The sequence below is a fragment of the Neomonachus schauinslandi genome, chromosome X (assembly GCF_002201575.2).
Source record: "Neomonachus schauinslandi chromosome X, ASM220157v2, whole genome shotgun sequence".
In the NCBI taxonomy this organism is placed as follows: Eukaryota; Metazoa; Chordata; class Mammalia; order Carnivora; family Phocidae; genus Neomonachus; species Neomonachus schauinslandi.
This window is the reverse complement of record NC_058419.1, coordinates 59,280,122-59,286,794: the sequence shown is the minus strand read 5'-3', so window position 1 is coordinate 59,286,794 and position 6,673 is coordinate 59,280,122. Positions and strand designations below refer to the sequence as shown.

Sequence of the window (6,673 nt, the reverse complement as noted above, 5' to 3'; positions counted from 1 at the left end):
GCTCACCAGAATACAATCATTCTGGCACTATGATCTTGAACTTCCAGCCTCCAGAACTGTTAGAAATAATTTATGTTGTTTACAAGACACTCAGTCTGTGGTATTTTGTTATAGCAGCCCAAATGTACTAAGACAGCCAACAAAGTAACCTATTAGCTTTCTGGGACCTTTTAGATTTATGAAAACCTGCATTTATTTTAATGCAGTACTTACAATAGCTTCTGATATGTTGAACTTGATAATATCAGAACTGAGTTCCTTTAATTCCCAAATAGGGATTCATTTCACACTTTAGAGAATGTTGAAAACCCTGATAAAGACTCTGAGCTATATTCACTATGCCACAGCTTTTCAGTGTGGTAAAGAGAGCTCATACATTAGAGTAATCTGGAAGCTGGTTAAAATTCATAAATGTGAGCTTTACTCCCATGTTAATTAATCAAATCCTTGGGGTGGGGCTGAGGCACCTACATTTTAGAAAGCTATCTTAGTGGTGCTGATGCACAGTAAAAGTTGACTATATCTTCTTGGCAATTGGAGGAGAGTAAGTAGAATGTTCCCATCCAGGTTCTTGCTTTGATGTGAAATAAAAATTGGAATGGGGAGAAATGGGAATCATGGAGATCAGTTAAGGGCCAACTTCAGTTATCCAATTGAGAGATGAGGATTTGAACATTCAGAGGTGGAATCAGCAAAATTTTGTAGTGTTAGTTGATCATGGTTCAAATTTACATAGAAAGAAAACTGGATTAAATTATCTGAATATATGTAGTAGTGTCTCTATACAGCAGAATAGGGAAGATTTTTTCAACTAAATGCCTCCCTGAACCATACATCATTCTAAGTACAATAACAATTACATTTTAATTTTAATTTTATTTAATTTTTAATTTTTATTTTTTATTATTATGTTATGTTAATCACCATACATTACATCATTAGTTTTTGATGTAGTGTTCTATGATTGATTGTTTGTGTATAACACCCAGTGCTCCATGCAGAATGTGCCCTCTTTTTAATTTTATTTTTATTTCTTTTATTTTTTTGAGAGACAGAGAACGTGCAAGTAGTGGGAGAGGAGAAGAGGGAGAGGGAGAGAGAGAATCTTTTTTTTTTAAGATTTTATTTATTTATTTGAGAGAGAGAGAATGAAAGACAGAGAGCATGAGAGGGAGGAGGGTCAGAGTGAGAAGCAGACTCCCCGCTGAGCAGGGAGCCCAATGCGGGACTCGATCCTGGGACTCCAGGATCATGACCTGAGCCGAAGGCAGTCGCTTAACCAACTGAGCCACCCAGGCGCCCCGGGAGAGAGAGAATCTTAAGCAGGCTCCACGCATAGCACAGAGCTGAAGCAGGGCTCTATCTCAAGACCCTGAGATCATGACCTGAGGTGAAATCAAGAGTCTGATACTTAACAAACTGAATCACCCAGGCACTCCACAATAATAATTGCATTTAAAGTACAATAGCAGGTCCAATTCAAAGTATTTGAGGCAGGAGATTTTAAATCCCACCTTTCTATAATGTACATTAATGACAGGATTGGGTATACACATAATAAGTAAAAGTAAACAAGACACAAGTAAAATGTCCATTATCTCTGCTATTACTACCAATATTGATTTTTAGAGATTACTAAGGACATTTTGAATAGTCTTTGGTTCATATCTACCCTTAAAATCCTTTGTAGGTGACAGCATATCTCTATTCACATTAAAGACAAAAATTTGATTTTTATTTTTTATTTTTAAAGATTTTTAATTAATTAATTTATTTTATTTGGGGGGGCAGAGGGAGAATCTCAAGCAGACTCCATGCTGAGCATGGAGCCTGACATGGGGCTTGATCTCATGGGCCTGAGATTATGACTGGAGCTGAAACCAAGAGTTGGATGCTTAACCTACTGAGCCACCCAGGCACCCCTATAGACAAAAATTTTAAACTAAAGTACTACCCTAATGGACTGGCTAAAACTTTCTTAGAATTAAGATCAATAGACTTCCTTAGAGGAAAACTCATGTATTATTACAGCTGTGTAATCTCTTCTATTAATCCTAATCTCTTGTATTTTGCATACATTATGGAAAGAGAGGTAGGAGAGAAGGGCTGTTACTGACAACAAAACCACTGTAGTACTAGACTTCAAGTGGTACTACCTAAAATCTATTAGAGAATGCCCTTTATTTGCTTCCAGTCCCATTTGTCTGAAAGAATGGCTTTCCTAGAATCTAATTGTGGTAGTGATGAATTTTGTCGTTTCTCCTTCAGGACATAGAATCTCTCCCCCTGAACACTCGATCTTGGCCAAGGCCCTGATACCTACAGATTGCCTTCCATGATGTCAGAGTTTGACTGCTTATTTGGTTCTCCAAATGTCATAATTCCCTGACTTCCCTAATGCTATGGTCAAATTATCTGTCAAGGTAAACTGTTATTCCATGTTGGATCTCCCTGTTGCCAACTGCCATATTAGACTCTTCCCCTTCTTTAAACAAGTTTTGCTGGGGGACTGGATTTTCTTTGGAGAATTGTTCCTGCTAAATGATAATTTCAGGTTTCAAAGCTAATAATAATAAGCTGATTTATTATTGCCCTTCTATGGACATACATACATTAACTCATCTAAATCATAAACAACCAGATAATGTAGGTACTCTTATTCTGAAATTATAGATGAGAATACTAACACAGAATTTAATAAGTTGGTATAGCAGAACTAGGAAATGTTCTAATTTCAGCTTCCATTTCCTCTATTTAGTCCAATTCCATTATGGCAACTGAGGCATCCTCATCTTATCACAGGATGTGATGGATAGTTGTTAAACCTAAAGTTTAATATCAACAGGCATTCCTAACATGAAACACACACACACATTTTCTGAGTTCTTCAGTTTAAAGTACCAATCAGAAGACACAAACAGCTTTTATTACAGTATAGAAATTGGGGCTTCATTGCCTTTTTATCTTGACATTTTATTGAGTGAGTTCAGTTTAAGAATTAGTCAATCCCCAGGCGCCTGGGTGGCTCAGTTGGTTAAATGTCTGACTTCAGCTCAAGTCATGATCTCAGGCTCCTGAGATGGAGCCTGTGTTGGGCTCTGTGCTCAGCGGGGAGTCTGCTTACCACTCTCCTTCTCCCTCTGCCTTTCCCCACCATGCTCTCCCTGCCTCTCTCTCTCTCAAATAAATAAATAAAAAATCTTTAAAAAAGGGGCGCCTGGGTGGCTCAGTCGTTAAGCGTCTGCCTTCGGCTCAGGTCATGATCCCAGGGTCCTGGGATCGAGCCCCGCATCGGGCTCCCTGCTTGGCGGGAAGCCTGCTTCTCCCTCTCCCACTCCCCCTGCTTGTGTTCCCTCTCTCGCTGTGTCTCTCTCTGTCAAATAAATAAAATCTTTAAAAAAAAAAATCTTAAAAAAAGGAGACTTAGTCAATTCCTGGAGAAACAATATAAGACCTGGTTAAATAACACAACTGTCTCAAGAATGATCCAATTGTATAATTGCCATGAATTACAAAGATACCTAAAAGGATCTGACCCATATGCAAATAGGAATACAGATCTCCAATTTAAAAGTGAATGCATATATTAACAATACATAAATGTAAATTTGGATGGCCTCAAAGAAAAAAAAATGAAGTTGGTATGCATGTATATATGGAGAATGAGGGGCTTAGCTTCTTTTTTTTACATCCAACAAGAAGCCATAACTTTATTAATGATAAAAACAGTACAAATTTCAAACCAAGCTGCAGTTATTCTTTTGAAACGCCAAAAAAAGTCCTCATTTTCAGATGGTTACATTGTTAATTCCATAATAGCATTTACAGTATCATTACTGTTGTTCTTCAGGGCTCAGACTGCCTTTGCTCTTGACACATTTGCTTGTGACATGACCAATTCTATGTCCTTAACCTCTACACCGGTTCATCAACCTCTTCTTCTTTACTCTCCTCTTGTACAGTTGGAGTCTGTGTGTTTTCTTGAATGTTTGATACAGCTTCACCTTGAACTTTGAATTTCTCAGCAGCTGCTAGTTGTGCTTGCTGAGATAAATCCTCAATCTTGTCTTCCCCAAAAACTATATAGGTATCTGAAGCTGGGCTCTTGTATACATCTGGTTTTGTGATGACAAAGAGGATATTCTTAGATTTCGGATAGTGATTCTTGTAACCCCTGTAACCTGTCGAAGACCCAATTTGTACATAGCCTTCCCTGCCTTCTTTTCACTCTGGCTCTGTTTTGCTTTACTGACTGGTTCTTCATCGATTCCAGTGGCTGCTGCCAGCTGAGCCTGTTGGATGGTTGCCTGTGTGGAATCCTGTTCCTCAAGCTGTGGTACTGATTCATCACTGTCAGATTCCGTTCCAGGCCCTGTCTCAGCCTAGGGCTGTGGCAACTCCTGCTCTGTAGCAGGGACGGTTTCTGAGGCTTCACCAGGCATTTTGTGAGGGGAATGCGGAACCAAGATGGCGGCAGGAAGAGAGCGAGCGAGAGCGTGACCCACACCTGTTGCAGAAGGAAGCCTGGCCAGCTTCTTTTAAAAGTCAAACCAGGGCGCCTGGGTGGCTCAGATGGTTAAGCGTCTGCCTTCGGCTCAGGTCATGATCCCAGGGTCCTGGGATCGAGTCCCGCATCGGGCTCCCTGCTCAGCAGGGAGCCTGCTTCTCCCTCTGCCTCTCTCTGTCTGTCTCTTGTGAATAAATAAAAATCTTAAAAAAAATAAAAAAAAATAAATAAATAAAAAAAAATAAAAGTCAAACCAAACTAAATTCAGAGGCCTAATTGAAATTTAGTCACATTTCAGATAGTGGCCTTTCTAATTTTGCGTTCTTCTACAATTGTGGTGCTGTGTAACAGCTATATCCTACCACTCTACATCCTATCATTGCCATTTGTTTGGTCCAGTTATTTTGCATGGTTTTTCTTTGTGAAGTAAAAAATACCAATTATTGTCATTTTCCAGCAATATCTACAAACATACTTAGTAGCTGATAGGTTATAGTACTTCTAGATCAAAGTTTCTCAAGAGTGTCACTGTTGACATTTGGGGCCAGATAATTATTTGTTGTGAGGAGTTGTCCTGTATGTTGTCAATGTTTATTTAGCATCATTGGTGGCCTCTACCCACTACATGTCAAATAGCACCTCACCCCCAGTTGTGATAACCAAAAATGTGTCCAGATATTGCCAAGTGTTCCCAGGAGGACAATATCACTCTCAGTTGAGTACCATTGCTCTTAATAGAAAACTAGTCAGTTACCTACATTTCTTAAATTACTCCCTCAACAAATTCACCCTCCCTTCCAATGGAATAATTTGTTATCTACGGTCCAATACTGGGTTGCTGCTTGGAAATTTCAAGTACAGTTAAAGCATGAAAGCTTTGCTACTCTGTGGAGTGGATCTTAGCAATTAATTTAACTTGAGTTTCAAATAAAGTCATGAATATTAATTTGAGCATTTATTCTATGTTCCCAGACATGGAAACACACACACACAATTAATAAATTATGGTTTATGTCTTCTGTCTGCATGACCACATCTCTATTCATGACTCTATATGTGTGATTCAAAAACAATTATTTAATATACTAAAATATATACAATAAGACATTTTTCTCTGATTCATTTATTTCTCTCCTTATCCTTTTCTCTGACAAATACTTTCTTAAGGTTCAACTGTGGCAGGGATGGAGAAAGGAGTCCTTTATGGAGAACTCATTCATCTGCTTAGCCCAGCAGCATAAATTTGATCTCATAATTAGTATTCAACTCAGCATCTTGGACAGAAACCAGTGTTACAGCCAAGAGGTGGTTTAAATCACATAAATCATAGATCAATGGCAGAATTTGAAGCACTGGATAGATTATAAAAGTAAAGCTTTAGTTAAAAATAGATTAACTGTTTCTCTGCCGGAATTATCAAATCCTTTGAAAATATATAAAACAAATAAAATTAGATCTAATCATTTTTGGTAACATATGCATATAAGTTGAAATGTATTTTCCTTTCACAGCCACATTGATGTTTTGGAAATGTAGAAATGTAAATGTATTCTCTTACCATGAAAATATTCCACATTTCTAAGACTTTAATTGTGCATGATATTTTAAGAACCACAAAATACATGTATTATAGTAGCGACTATAATAATGATGTGAAACCTGTTTTACATTAGTTTATGAGCATCAGATTTTTAACTTAAAACTCAAACTAAAAAAATATGTTTCTATTTTTAAGGAAACAATGGATATCTTTCAGTCTAAATCTTATAACTACTAAAGTTAGGTTTTGATGTTACAATAAATGAACTACTAAAAATGATAGGTTGTATGAGTTTTATAATACATCATCCCATTACCAAATAATCATCTCAGTAACTCCCTTTATTCTTCTTTTAAAATTCATAATCTTTCAAAACTATGCAAAAGTGATTTGTAATCATTTAAATATATACATCTTTTATCCCCGACACTGAGAAACATAACCACAGTAAAAAAAGAAAGTTTTTTCCATACAATCTCAGACTACTATCAACAACAACAAAAATCAAATAGGTAAAATAAAGACAGTTTAGGCATATAACCTGTTACTTTAAATACTCTTTCTTGGAGTAGGTAAATTAACTTGAAGATTAAATTTGCTGGAAAAAATGATCAGATATAATGAAA

At 37.1% G+C, this 6,673-nt stretch overlaps 1 pseudogene; it reads right to left on the bottom strand.

Moving 5' to 3' along the window:
- Positions 1–3,796: 3,796 nt before the first annotated feature.
- Positions 3,797–4,442, bottom strand: LOC110581024 (annotated as a pseudogene).
- Between the last annotated feature and the right edge of the window lie 2,231 nt (positions 4,443–6,673).